The following is a 15,137-nucleotide window of genomic DNA, read 5'->3' on the forward strand; positions in this document are numbered from 1 at the left end:
GTCTCGATCATTATGGTGGTTTGTTGTGCGCTCCATAATATAGCTCCCAGAGACATGTGAACTTTGAGAACAAAGAGGCCCTGGAAGGAAGCAGCTCATCAGGGGAGGAGCAAGAGAAGGAGTTGAGAGAGGAGGAAGGGGAGGCGCAGGGAAATGACGCTGAACAGAGGGGTGCCCCTGCTGCACGATGAGGTGGCCTCCTCCTGCCACCCTCTGGAAAGAAGACCTCTCTTTTTTCCCTCAAGGCCTCCAGCATTAGATTCAAATGGACATCGATGAACAGTGTCAGCGGTAAAAACATTTGAGGTCTGTAATTTCAGGAATGAGAAATTTCCCATTGACGCCTTGTTTCTGACCAGACCAGCTTTTTAAAAAAATTGCAACTGTTAGTTTCACAGCTGATAGGTGCTGAGAGCAGAACAGTAGCTTCCGAACTTAGGACAAATTTGTGCTTTTCCGGTGGGTCCCTTTTATTATAAAAGCCCATCAGAAAAGCACAAATCAGTCTGAAGTTCGGAAGCCAGTGTTCCGCTCTTAGTACCTGCGAACTTTGAAACTGACAGTTGTGACTTTTTTAACAGCCGGCCAACCAAGAAACTGCCCTGCTGACAGTTCCCACTCTCTGTCAGAGAGGTGGGAGGGGGAACATAGAGAGAGAGAGGAGGGAGAGAGAGCGATCAAGATCACTCCTGGCAGATGAACATCTATTCAGAATATTCTGCATCGCTGCAAGTGTGCAGGCAGACACTGATTACTTGTGCAAGCAAATACAATGCCAGGTATCTCACTAAATCAGTGTCCAATATAGTGACAACAAAGTAAGTCAAGAAATTAGTCTTCTCATTTCAAGCTTATTCACAAAACTGCATTTTTGTTGTTGTTTTCATTTATAGTAAGATAAATGTTAATGCTTTTATCTTTCTGAAATTTTCTCACCGGCCACCTATATAAGACAAAAATTGTAATGTGGCCCCCCACGTGAGAAGGTTGGACAGCTCTTCTACAAGCCTTTAACCTTATGTTTTAAAATAACCTAGTGCCTTGGTTATTTTAAAACACAAGTTTAAAGGCTTGTGTTATGTAAACTCATTTTAAAATGGCAAAAGTCACTTAGGGAATATCTCGATTTCTAAACTCTGGTACGTATTCCTTTCCCTTGGGACACAAGCTTAGTAACATGTTGAAACTTTCTGGACTTTTACTTCCACATAAATGTTGCAATTCTGCTGCTATCCATTTGGAATCCGATCATCCAGAACTTGTATTGAGGGAAAAACAGGCAAGAAAATCCAAGAAATCTCAAGAAGTCAGCACTGTAAGTTCCTCATGAATACAGGAGCATGGTATAATGGGGCTGAGTTATATTGGCAAAAACAGGATGCTCCTGACCCATATACAATAGTTAGCAAATATAATAGCAAATATAATGTAATGGATAACGTTAATAAACCTTAATCTATGATGAGCTGTCTACAATTCCTTAACAAAATCCATGCTACATTTGCAGTTTTAAAAACTGTCGGGAAAGATATAGTAAAAGCTTATTATGTTTCAATGACCATGTTAGAAACAGTCATTAACTGATTTTTTTTGCTGCAAATTGGATAAAAGGACAAGATTTACAAGTAGGTCAAAGATCAGTAATTGTAATGTGCATCATTTATGATCCAGTTTGAGGGCAGATAACCTGAGTGGCCACTGTCATTTGAAAGTTGTCTGTATCATCTAATTACATTACATTAACAGTGCACCTTTGCTAACAGGTAAGAGATCTGGCTTGCACATAAATTGGTTAGTCTGGAGTACAATCCTTACAGATAATGACTAAATATTTTTAAACTGAATAATGCATGCAGTAACAACTGCTCAACTTTTTGCAGAAAAGCTCTGTGTTAATAATTATCTTGTCAGATCCGAATCAGAATCAACAGTGATAGACTGAGATATAGACATAAATGAATTTAAGAGAATTGCTTTATTGGAGGAACTGAATCACAGAATCACAGAATTGTTACAGCGCAGAGGGAGGCCATTTGGCCCATTGTGTCTGCACTGGATCTCCAAGTGAGCAAGTCACCAAGCGCCATTCCCCAGCCTTCTCCCCTACACATTCTTCCTTTTCATATAACAGTCCAATTCCCTTCTGAATGCTTACAATTGAACCTGCCCGCACCACACTCTCAGGTAGGTCATTCCAGACCTTAACTACGCGCTGCGTGAAAACGTTTTTCCTCATGTCACTTTGCTTCTTTTACCGATACTTCAAATCGCTACCCTCCTTTCACAAGTGGGACCAGTTTCTTCCTGTCCTGGGACTGAGTTCCTTGCAGGATGCTCTTTATTTCTAATTGTGTTTATCTAATTTTGTCTCTAGCTTTGGTGAGCAAATTACACTTTGTCCAGAGAGATACTTTTTTTCTGTATTTTAGAATCCAGGATCTAGTTTAACAGCCTGTTAAGATGAATAAACTAGTCTTGGCTACCTACCGTTAATCTCCCTTTCCCTTCCTGTCTCACTCTGCTTTTCTGTTTTACATGACTCTTCTGAAGTACTATCTGCTCCAATCCACAAAATTCTCCTGATTTGGAGATCACTGCCCTTTTGTTGGCTGCTCTGTCTTCAGACACATATTACAAGCAGATGGAGAAGTTGCACAAACATTGACCATCACGAGTTAAATTGTCTTGTGACAACAGCAGTGTGAGAAATGGTCCGTCTTTCTATTGCTGATTTTTCTACTGCCTCACCTGAACAACAACAATAACAATCCTCTCCTTGAATTTCATGGTTTATTCAATAAATGTGCACTCCTGACAGTGTAAACCCACAGAGATCATCCGATAAGGTCCATCTACCACTCCGCGACATGACATAGCTAGCTCTATTCTGTCAACAAATGTAATTGGCATTGGCATTGCATAATATTTTGCTTGCTAACTAGTTAATACAGTTTTGCTGCTCTCCATGGATGTTTGTATGCTTAGCTACTTTACTTATAGGGAGAAATGTGTTTTAAATTGGACTGTGTTTTGATGGCATTAGATTGACACTTCACTTTATATACAGATTAATTGTCCCCATGTCTGTGTCTGAGTGAATAATTTTGTCAAATGTCCATGGTGCGACATGTCGGTCCCTGTCAATGAAGCGAGGGTTTGGCTTGCCCCGGGTCCCAGGCCTCCTGCTCTCTTGTGACATCACACTTCCCTCTGGTACTGTGGAATGCTTTGGTACAAGCCGCAGATCTCTCCCTCAGGACAACCAGAAGCCTCAGTGATGGCTGCTGTGGGAGTTCCACGCTTCATCTGACCCCCTCTGTTCCCATCCCCACTGGCTCTAAGTGGACAGGAAATCCATCTCCATACCAATTCAGGGCTCACCCCCATAAAAATCTGAACTTTAATCAGTTTCCCAGTGGATTTCTGACCCAAAAACAAACCCGGCTCCTGCATCCCTCCTCTTCCATCCTTCCTTTTTGGGCTTCTTACATACAGAGTTAGAAAAGAGTTCGGAACACATTGTAGGAATTTTTTCCCCGTATCCCCTTTACCCCTTAATCTGCCAATTAATTTTGGGATAGTTGAAATCCACCATGATTATTATTTTATGTTTTTTACTGATTTCCCTAATTTGTTTGCATATTTATTCCTCCACCTTCCTTCCACTATTATGTGGTCTGTAGACTACTCCTATTAGTGTGATCCTTCTTTTTAACCTTTTATTTTCTTTCACATGAATTCTATTTCTGACTTACTGATGGTTGCATTACTTTTTTATACATAGAATTACAGAGAATAGTTCTCCCTGTGTCTGCGTGGGTTTTCTCCGGGTGCTCCGGTTTCCTCCCACAAGCCAAAAGACTTGCAGGTTGATAGGTAAATTGGCCATTATAAATTGTCACTAGTATAGGTAGGTGGTAGGGAAATGTAGGGACAGGTGGGGATGTTTGGTAGGAATATGGGATTAGTGTAGGATTAGTATAAATGGGTGGTTGATGTTCGGCACAGACTCGGTGGGCCGAAGGGCCTGTTTCAGTGCTGTATCTCTAATCTAATCAATCTAATATAGCACAGAATCAGAAACAAAATTGAAAAAAAAATCTCTGCAGCACCTAAGAAAAACTACCTCAACAAATACAAAAGTCTGTAATCACCCAATGATATAGAAAGTTGGGAATCATAAATACAAGCAAGCAGGACTTGAAAAAATTGCTGAGAGTTTTTTTCTTAAAAGCACAACATTTAACAACTTTCAATGCAGTACTGAGGGAGTTCTGCACTGTTGGAAATGGCACTTTTTGGATAAACCAGAACCCTGTTGCCCTCCCAGGTGAATGTAAAAGATCTGATTACCATATTTGAATACGAGCAAAGGAGGTTTCCCAGTGTCCTGGCCAAGATATATTTTTCAACCAATGTCATTAAAACAGATTATTTGGTCATTTATCTCATTGCTATTTGTGGGCCTTGCTGGTTACAAATTGGCTGCTGTGTTTCTTACATTGCAAGAGTAACAACACTTCATAGGTACATCATTGGTTGTAAAGCACTTTAGGATATCCTGAAGTTATGAAAGGTACTATATAAATGGAAGCTCTTCTTTCTGAAACATTATGCCTTATCTTACTTTCTCCACAGATGCTGCCTGACCGGTTGATTGTTAACAGCTTTTCTACTTTTATTTCAGTACATATCGGTGGATGGAGGCACTAAAATCGCATTACTCTAATCACTACAGTATAAATTCAAGGCCATCATGCTGAAGCTGTAGGTAGTAAATGGATCTGAGGTGCAGCACATCCATGATTTAACTGAACAGCGGAACATGGTTGAGGGGCTCAATGACCTACTGCTGTTCTTATTGGAGTAAAGGCCGATAAATGGACGATAGTATTTTGCTCCATCCATACCTTGAGTACAGTTCTGGTCATCAAAACACAAGAGGAACATCTAGGTCCTGGAAGAGTTATAGAGAGGAGCCGTAGGCTGGTCTCTAATGTTGGACTGTGTTATGAGGAAAGGTTAAAAAAACTCTTCATTCTTTAAAGTAGGCAAATGAGAGGCAGCATTATAGGGATGGAAATTGGAACTCATTGTGCCTGCTTTATGGATATAAAATGAATGGAACCTGGGCAAATTTTGGAGGCCAAAGATCTGCACCCAAAGTACACCTGAAAGGTGCCCAACTCCATATTGGGTCAGGCCATTTTTCAGGCATCTCTGGAACCAGCCGAAAACAGGAGCTAGGCCTTTACATATGTAAAGGGGAGGCGGTGGCGTAGTGGTATTGTCACTGGACTAGTAATCCAGAGACCCAGGGTATTGCTCTGGGGATATGAGTTCAAATCCCACCACAGCAGAAGGTGGAATTTGAATTCAATTGATAAATCTGGAATTAAAAGCTAGTCTAATGATAGCCATGAAACCATTGTCGATTGTTGTAAAAACCCACCTGGTTCACACATGTCCTTTAGGGAAGGAAATCTGCTGTCCTTACCTGGTCTGGCCTACATGTGACTCCAGACCCACAGCAACATGGTTGACTCTTAGATGCCCTTGAAATGGCCTAGCAAACCACTCAGTTGTATCTAACCGCTACAAAGTCAATAAAAAAAAATGAAACCAGACAGACCATCCGGCATCGACCAAGGCACCGGAAACAACAACGGCAAACCCAGCCCTGTCGACCCTGTAAAGTGCTCCTTACTAACATCTGGGGGCTTGTGCCAAAGTTGGGAGAACTGTCCAACAGATTAGTCAAGCAATAGCTTGACATAGTCATTACTCACAGAATCATACCTGACATACAATCTCCCAGACCCTGCTATCACCATCCCCGGGTATGTCCTGTCCCACCGGCAGGACAGACCCAGCAGAGGTGGTGGCAAAGTGGTACACAGTCTGAAGGGAGTTGCCCTGGGAGTCCTCAACATTGCCTCCGGACCCCATGAATTCTCATGGCATCGGATCAAACATGGACAAGGAAACTTCCTGCTGATTACTCATGCGCCTTCTCTTTCCTGTCCAGGGAAAACAGGCGCCACAGTGGTGGGGAAGGGGGGAGCTTTTGATTTTTAATGCTGGGGGAGGGGGACGAGGTCAGATTTACATTACTAGTGTAGGGGATGGTGGGAAGGGGTGACCTCTTGCACTTTGTTCAGTTTGGGGCGGGAAGGTCAAGTGTTGAAAGTAAGTGTTTTGGGGGGTGAATAGGGAAAATATTGAAATTAATTGTTATTGGGGGTGGGAAAGGGGTGACAGATTTTTGATCGGTACAGTGGTGGGGGGGTATAACTTGAAAAATGTAAATTAGCCAGCAGGTCTGGCTGCCTTTAAAATAGTGCCAGTGCCTGTGCACAGGCAGCTGGCGCCATTGCTGGTGTCGGAAAGCCCACTCCCTCCACGTGATTGGTTGGGGGCGGGGGGGGGGGTGTTGGCCCGACCAGCATATTATCATGAGCCGCACCATTGTTTTCACGGTGGCGGGTGCATAGAATCCAGCCCTGTGTGTTAGTGTGTTTCAGGCTGGGCAACAGACAAAGGAACATCCACCCCACTGAATGGAATAGAAAAGGTTAATCTGCAACACTGTTTCAGGTTGACTGTAGGACACAAGCGCATCGTAAACTAATAAAAGGCAAATTCAGGAAACACTTCTGCACGCAGAGAATGATTATTACAAAGAATGAAATGGTTTTCTGGATATGATAATGGAGAAAAAAAACACTCGAGTTATTTAAATGCTGTGATGGAAGAGCTGTAGGTTTTTTGGGAAGGATTCCTTGGCTGGCTTCCCATCTTCCACCCTTCATAAATTTGAGCTCCTCTGAAATTCTGTAACCTGTATCCTAACTCGCATCAAGTCCCATTGACCCATCACCTCTACATTGACTCCGAGTACAGCAACGCTTCAAATTTAAAATTCTCATCCCTGGGTTAAAATCCCTCTATGGCCTCACTTCTCTCTATCTCTATAACCACCTCCAGCCCTGATCGTAAATATCACACTGTCAGACAATATAATTCAGATTAAAACTAATAAATCAATACAGGCAGCAGATCTTTCATTAGAAACAGGCAGAAGTCACGTGCACAATGAGGCAGTTAAGGCCTCACTGTCATTTTCTGCCCAAACGCATCTGATTAATACCAAACATAAACAGTAAAATTATGAGACGGCCATCGTCAGTGTAAACTAAAGGTGCAGTTAGGGAAAGCTGGATCGTGGTTTGAGACACATTATTACGGTAGTTGTTCATGGGTTTTGAGTCATAAAGCCTAATAAATTTAATGTACTTGCAAAAATGTTGTCTGCTGCTCTGAAGTGCTGCTTCTTTTCACTGCTGATGGTTTTAACCTTCCCCTTGAAAGTGCTGCTGGAGGCTTATCACATTCAGCTGGCCCGCCTGAATTTCTGCCTCCAGATCAGCAGGTTTCCGCCCAACTGAATGAAATAGAATAAGTTAATCTGCAACGCTGTTTTAAGTTAACTATTGAACACAGGAACATGATAAACTAATCAAAGGAGCGTGTTTTACACTTGTTGCTCACCACCCACATTATAATCAGAATCCTGAACCAAAATGAATCAGGTCCCTCGCACAGTCCTCTGGGCAGCAGCAATGTAGGCCCCGCCCACCGAATTTACAGAAATTCCCCCAAGTCACACAGAAGCAGAAACCATACAGCAAGAAACTGATAAAGCAATGTTTAAAGTACACAATACTTAAACTATTTCACAGAAAAATAGGGTCGGAAATCTTTGTGCTTCTATATTGGGCTTGATTTTGAGTTGGAAGCGAGGCTCCCAGCACCAGGCTGAAAAGGCAAGGGGATCCCCCACCTCGGGTTTTCCTGCCATCCTTGCCCCTCCCCACACACCCCCACCCCTGGAGTAATCCTACTGTCTTCTAACCTCCAAGTTTCACTTTCAAGACGGGGATCCCACCTCCATTCGCTGATGGCCAATCAGAGGGCTGGCAGCTCAGCAGGATCAGCAGCATCACTGGGAGTGGTGGCCACTGCCGGTACTGGAGAGGTCTTGGACCCAGGCGCAGGGGAGACCAAGCGCAGACTGGGTGACCGCTTTGCGGAACATCTCCGCTCAGTCCGCAAGCAGGACCCTGAGCTTCCGGTTGCTTGCCATTTCAACACTCCCCCCTGCTCTCATGCTCACATCTCTGTCCTGGGATTGCTGCAGTGTTCCAGTGAACATCAACGCAAGCTCGAGGAACAGCATCTCATCTACCGATTAGGCACACTACAGCCTGCCGGACTGAACATTGAGTTCAATAATTTCAGAGCATGACAGCCCCCCACTTTACTTTCATTTTTAGTCATTTTTAGTTAATTTTTCTTCCTTTTTTTTGCATTCCTTTTTACATTTTTTGCATTTATTTCATTTCATGTTAGTTTGTTCAGTTTGCTTACCCACTGTTTTTTTCAGGTTGTTTTTCTTCAGGTTTGCACTTGCTGATGTTCTATATTCAGTATATTCACACCTAATCTGTACTAATGCTTTGTCTTTCAAAACACCATTAACATATTGTTTGCCTTTGCTCCGTGACCTTTTGGTCAGCTATGTGGCCTGGTCCAATCTGCACCTTCTCCTTTGTTATCTCTTGCCCAACCCCCACCTCACTTGTTTATAATCTGTGACTTTTCTAATATTTGTCAGTTCCGAAGAAGGGTCACTGACCCGAAACGTTAACTCTGCTTCTCTTTCCACAGATGCTGCCAGACCTGCTGAGTGAATCCAGCATTTCTTGTTTTTGTCTTGGACCCAGGCCCCGTGCTGGAACCCCGGACCAGAGGTAGCTGAAGCGGGGTGGGCGGGGCCTGTCCGGAAGGTGAGGGGGGCGTGGGTTGGGCGAGGGGGTGATCATATGGTCCAGTGGGTGGTGGCGGTATGGTGAAGTGGTTCCCGGTAGAGGTCCTCCATGGGCCACAGACTACCCACGGAGGAGGGACAAACCCCCAAGCCTGCAGGGAGGGCACCTCGTTTCACAAGGTGCTCTCCCCACATGGTGGAGGACCCCTGTCGCTGGTAAAATCCCAGCGGCGGCAGGAAGAAGCCCTTAATGGACAGTTAATTGGCCACTTAAAATCCTCAATTGGTCTCTGGGCGGGAAGACCATCATCAGCCTATCTCACCCCCGTTAAGATCGCTTGGCGACAGACCCTCCGCCCCTGCCAACTGTCGTGATTCTCCATGCCCCCCCACCCCCCCCGCCTCCAGACCCACCTCAGGGGGCCCATAAAATCCAGCCCATTGTTTACTATCATTTAACTGAATCTCTTATAAAATGCTACATGAGAACGACTTCCATCGAACCACTTTTTGCTGTCTCAATATGAAAATAGGCAGATATAGCACTGAAGTCCTGAGGAAAACACTCAGCTCTTTATACAATTCCAGGGACTTCCGAAAACAGTTTTCAATACCCAGGAGAAAAGATGTTGTACAAAATACTGGCAGTCATACAAATGAGCAATTTGACCCACATGGTCTGTGTCACATCTGCCAAGGCCTAAGATGTGGTGTAATGGAATTTTGACTAGCGTGAAACATCCTTTCAGCTGTTAGGGATAATTTGGGCAGAATTTCCTCTTCAGGACTTCGAGCATTGCCTGGCTGGAACACAAAGAGCAAAATTGGGCACGAGATTGTGCATCTGTAATGCTGATTTTAATGGATGAGAAATCGGGCAAGCTATAATAAATTTGTGGGATCCATTTGCCCTCCCTTTCATCTTTGCATTCCTCCCAGATGTTACTTCACAAACAAGCAATGAAGAAAAAAATTGTCCCAATAAATTTTGTTCTCTCTCCCAGTCTGCAAACATGCATTTATTAGCATTTCAAATGCATGCGTTAATTTCTGGTGCAATTAAAACATGCAACAATGGCCTCAATATTAGAACCTCACCATTCCACCCCCAACCCATGACAGGATCAAGGGGATGTTAACATGTGAATTATGCACAATGCAACCCAAGCCCGCCGATGAAGGATATTGTGGCATCGGAATATCACGCTGTGGAAAGGTGGGGCAGTAATGAATTTATGTAAATTGGGTTCCTATAATATAACTGGCACCCTGAATTGAAATTAACAGCTGCTGCATGTTTCCAGAGGTCGGGAAACTCAGCATTGAAACGGAACCGAGATGTGCGATACCTTTAACGCAATGATTAAAGGTTCGAGACCCATTCTGAATAAAGGTTTAGTGCTCACAGCTGCTTTTTCAGTTCCGTCTGGGACACAGTTTGGTGAGAGTCCTTGCTGTAAGAGTCATTTGGAGATATTTGCGTTGTTCAGACAGAGAAGCTTCCAAGAATATCGATATGTTGTTATATTACTTTTGTTTCTAACAAAGACAAAACAGTAATATTAGACAGAATTAATTTAAATCGTGTTCTCAAAAAGCCTATCTTTTCCCCTAATGATGGTGACAATGTTCGAGGAGGAGCAAGGTTATTGTAAAGATAGGCACATATAAATAAGATAGGTGGAGAAACATTGAGCTGAAACAAGTATTAAGATCGAAACAAAAGCTTTTAAAACACAGGCTTTTCATCACAGCAGTGGTGAAAAGGTAGATTACTGCAATATGTAAGGCACTATGCTGCTATGTGAACTTGCAAACATACATCAAAGGTTGTTTTCAACAAAGCTATGGCTCAGGAAAACCAATGAAAGGAAGTAGTAGTATGGTGTGAAAGGTATGTAGCCTCTCATCTCTATTTGGCAAATGGTTTGAGCAACTAAAACATTAGATAGGGGTGCATCCAGCATGAGGAGGACCATAAAAGAGAATGGTATAAAGAGACGCATGTTTTTATTTAGTTAGAACAAAAGAGACGTCTTGCTATCTTCAAAATCCTGTGTCAGGAACAAGCTTAGTGAAGCAATCTTCACGATTCCGCATCAATATCTAAACACATGGGATGGTATTTTATGCATATCGTGGAGTTTCCGATGGCGGAGCTGGAGGCACTTCTGCTTCCGCCCTTTTTGTCAGTTCCCACGCAATTACATATTAAAATTTTAGGGCCTGGTGGCGGCCACAGGAGACACGTGCGATCTTGCAGCGGGGACGGATTTCCATTGATGGATCCTGCTATCATTCAGCAAAACACCATTAACAGCACGGTTATAGATTATTCCGTATTGCAAGCATGAAGGATCGCCAGCATGCCTGTTCTTTATTCATTTGCAGACATTTATTTGAAATATAGCTTTAATCATTTTTATTGCTTACCCTCCCTCTTCCTTTACTAATTCTCTCCCACCCCAGCACCAACTACAATTTATCTTTAATTCATCACCACCCTGAACAGCACCGTCATGGCAACCTGTTGACAGTGTCCTGCCCCACGGTTCAGTGATGCCTCCCTGCATATGCTCCTCCAGACCATCAGGGATAGGTGGAAGGTCCTCTTCCCTGTAGATGGACTCAGAAGACCCTCCTGGTTGCAGAGGAGGTGTCAAATCGTGGGGTCACTCAAAGAACCTGGCTCCAATGTCGGAAATGGGTGAATGATTTGCTCAGATCACGAGGGAAAGTAATGTGGCCAAAGCTGTACAGATGTTTATCTCATGGACTCTGTGAAGCTTTATCTCTGCAACTGAGCAGCCATGCCTTGTGTTTGAATGCATGTTCAGCCTTGGAGCCATGTAGCAATTGAATCCGGAGAATGTTTAAGTCTGGCATTTTCTTGCTCTTGAATGTAGTCTACGACTGACAACCAGAATGACTGATGTTGATGCATGTAGACAGTGGATGTTACGCATCATTAAATCAGAACATTCTCCTGCTCGACAAGTGGGTGGCGTACCTGATGTCCATCTCCTGACTCCAGCAGAGGGGGAGGCAGCACAGATAGCCAGAGAGGAGGGAGGAAGAGCAATAGGAGATGGTGAGGCAGAATCGTCAAGATGTAAGGATGAAGTGTCAACGTGACTGTTGCAGCCATATGTGCACACAGGAGGATTGTGTACAAAGGTGATGACCTCATGCTGTGATGATGCTTAATGTGCTTCAGTTTGTTTTCCACTGCAGATGCCCGCGCTCGAATGCCGTGAAGCCATGACCCAAAGGCAATGCCTCTGGGGAAGATGACACCAATGCCCCAGAGGGTGCACCGTCACCTGCCTCTTCTTCCACCTCTGCCAGCACAGATACATCCACACGATCCGCATGGGGTTTGCGATAAGGATCAGGGTCACAATCTGGTGGGCATGGCACAGACATGTCCCAGCAACTAAGGGAGCATATGCCAGCTAGGTCACGTGACAATTGGAGGACTGCTGCGGACCAGGCCCCAGCTCAGCTCCACACTGATGATGATCCTCTGTTTGAGGCTACAAGAAGTCTGCTTGAAGTGCAGCAATCTCATGGGGAAACTATGTCGGAGATGCCTGAGGTTATGCATGGCTTTTAATGTGCCACGGAGGAGTCACTGTAAGTCATGATGTCTGTCATGTCCCAGGCATATGAGCCTCAATGGTGTTCCATGGTGAGTCTGGTTAAGCATGTGACTCATGTGTGCTCTGACCGGAACTCTATCGCAGTAGCCATGGGCTCTATGCAGCAGTGTCTAAGCAAGAGGGGGACGAGGAACCTGGACCTCTCTCCAGGTGCCCCTTCCCCTCATTGAGACAGGCTGGTGTCATCATGCACCCAGATAGAGGAAGAGGGCGTGCCAGTTGCCCCGGGGCCTTCCTCTCAGGCCACTCCCAGGGTAAGCGGTGTCACATCATCCCCCCTGACATTGACCCTTATCTCTAGCAGGCGAGCCCAAGGGAGATGCTGAAACACCAGTGCCAGATGCCCAGTAGGATGGAGCCCTCAAGACCCCATACCTCCAGAAGACGTCCCCCACTGGTCATCCAGGACAATGGGGCAACACAATGAGCAGACTGCCCCACCTCAGCTGTTACAAAGACGTAATGGGAGGAAACATAAACTGAAGGAATTATGAGCATGATGGTAGCACAGGTATTTAAAACAGTTTTTCTGCAAATATTAATATTTGTCAACACATTTATTTGATTTATTCTTTGTTACATTCTCGTATCTCATTTAAAGTTGCCAGGGTGAAAAGGATAATGATCATGGATTCCTTATGGCTGTTACGCTTTGATGCCTACAAAGGATTTTTGGACATGATCATTGTGTTGCCAAGCTGACGTTTGGCTGTAGCTTGCAGTATTGTAACAGTTTTCCATAGGGACATGCCTGCAAATGTATGTTCTGTAGGCCATCCCTTATAGATGGTAGCGTAATGGTAATGTCGCTGAACTAGTAATCCAGAGGCTCAGGCTAATGCACTAGGGACACATGTTCAAATACCACCACGGCAGCTGGTGGAATTTAAATTCAATTCATTAATAAAAATCTGGAATTGAAATCTAGTCTCAGTAATGGCACGATGACACTTGTCATCAAAACGCATCTGGTTCACTAATGTCCTAAAGGGAAGGAAATCTGCTGTTCTTACCTGGTTTGGCCTACACATGACACCAGACCCACAGCAATGTGGTTGACTCTGAACTGCCCTCTGAAATGACCTGGCAAGCCACTCAGTTGTCAAGGACAATTAGGGATGGGCAACAAATGCTGGCCTTACCAGTGATGCCCACATCCCACAAAAGAATAAAAAAAAATTACGTACCTTGTATAGGAGCTGTTGCAACACCATCACAACCCGAATCCATTTAAAGCTGTTAGTTTTATTCATTCATGGGATGTGGGCGTCACTGGCTAGGCCAGCATTTATTGCCCATCCCTAATTGCCCTTGAGAAGGTGGTGGTGAGCTGCCTTCTTGAACTGCTGCAGTCCATGTGAGGTAAGTACACCCACAGTGCTGTTAGGAAGGGAGTTCCAGAATGTTGACCCAGCGACAGTGAAGGAACGGCGATATAGTTCCAAGTCAGGATGGTGTGTGACTTGGAGGGGAACTTGCAGGTGGTGGTGTTCCCATGCATTAGCTGCCCTTGTCCTTCTAGTTGGTAGAGGTTGCAGGTTTGGAAGGTGCTGTCTAAGGAGCCTTGGTGCGTTGCTGCAGTGCGTCTTGTAGATGGTACACACTGCTGCCAATGTGCGTCATTGGTGGAGGGAGTGAATGTTTGTGGAAGGGGTGCCAATCAAGCGGGCTGCTTTGTCCTGGATGGTGTCGAGCTTCTTGAGTGTTGTTGGAGCTGCACTGATGCAGGCAAGGGGAGAGTATTCCATCACACTCTTGACTTGTGCCTTGTAGATGGTGGACAGGCTTTGGGGAGTCAGGAGATGAGTTACTCGCTGCAGGATTCCGAGCATCTGACCTGCTCTTGTAGCCACGGTATTTACATGGCTAGGATGTTGATAGTGGGGGATTCAGCAATGGTAATTCCATTGACTGTCAAGGGGAGATGGTTAGATTCTCTCTTGTTGGAGATGGTCACTACCTGGCACTTGTGTGGCACAACTGTTACTTGCCACTTACCAGCCCAAGCCTGGATATTGTTCAGGTCTTGCTGCATTTCTACACAGACTGCTTCTGTACCTGAGAAGTCGTGAATGGTGCTGAACATTGTGCCATCATCAGTGAACATCCCCACTTCTGACCTAATGAACAAAGAACTAAGAACAGTACAGCACAGGAACAGGCCATTCGGCCCTCCAAGCCTGCGCCAATCTTGATGCCTGCCGAAACTAAAACCTTCTGCACTTCAGGAAAGAACAAAGAACAAAGAACAAAGAACAATGATATAATGATATAAGAATAATGATTGAAGGAAGGTCATTGATGAAGCAGCTGAAGATGGTTGGGCCTAGGACACTACTCTGAGGAACTCCTGCAGTGATGTCCTGGAGCTCAAGATGATTGACCTCCAACAACCACAACCATCTTCCTATGCATTAGGTATGACAAGTCTAATCAAAGTGATGTAATGGGGTCGCAGCTTCTGATCGAGGGGTAATCCCTGAATGAAGACACTTTTTCCAGTTGCCACAGGTTGTTTCAAATGCAGTTTCATATAGACAGAGCGTTCAGCATATCTCCACTGCAGGTGCAATTGCATTGGTACACGACGCCCGCTTTTCGATTGCAGCAATGTTTTATCACACAGAGGTATGTGGGCATTCCAG

This window comes from Heterodontus francisci, chromosome 1 (genome assembly GCF_036365525.1).
Source record: "Heterodontus francisci isolate sHetFra1 chromosome 1, sHetFra1.hap1, whole genome shotgun sequence".
NCBI lineage: Eukaryota > Metazoa > Chordata > Chondrichthyes > Heterodontiformes > Heterodontidae > Heterodontus > Heterodontus francisci.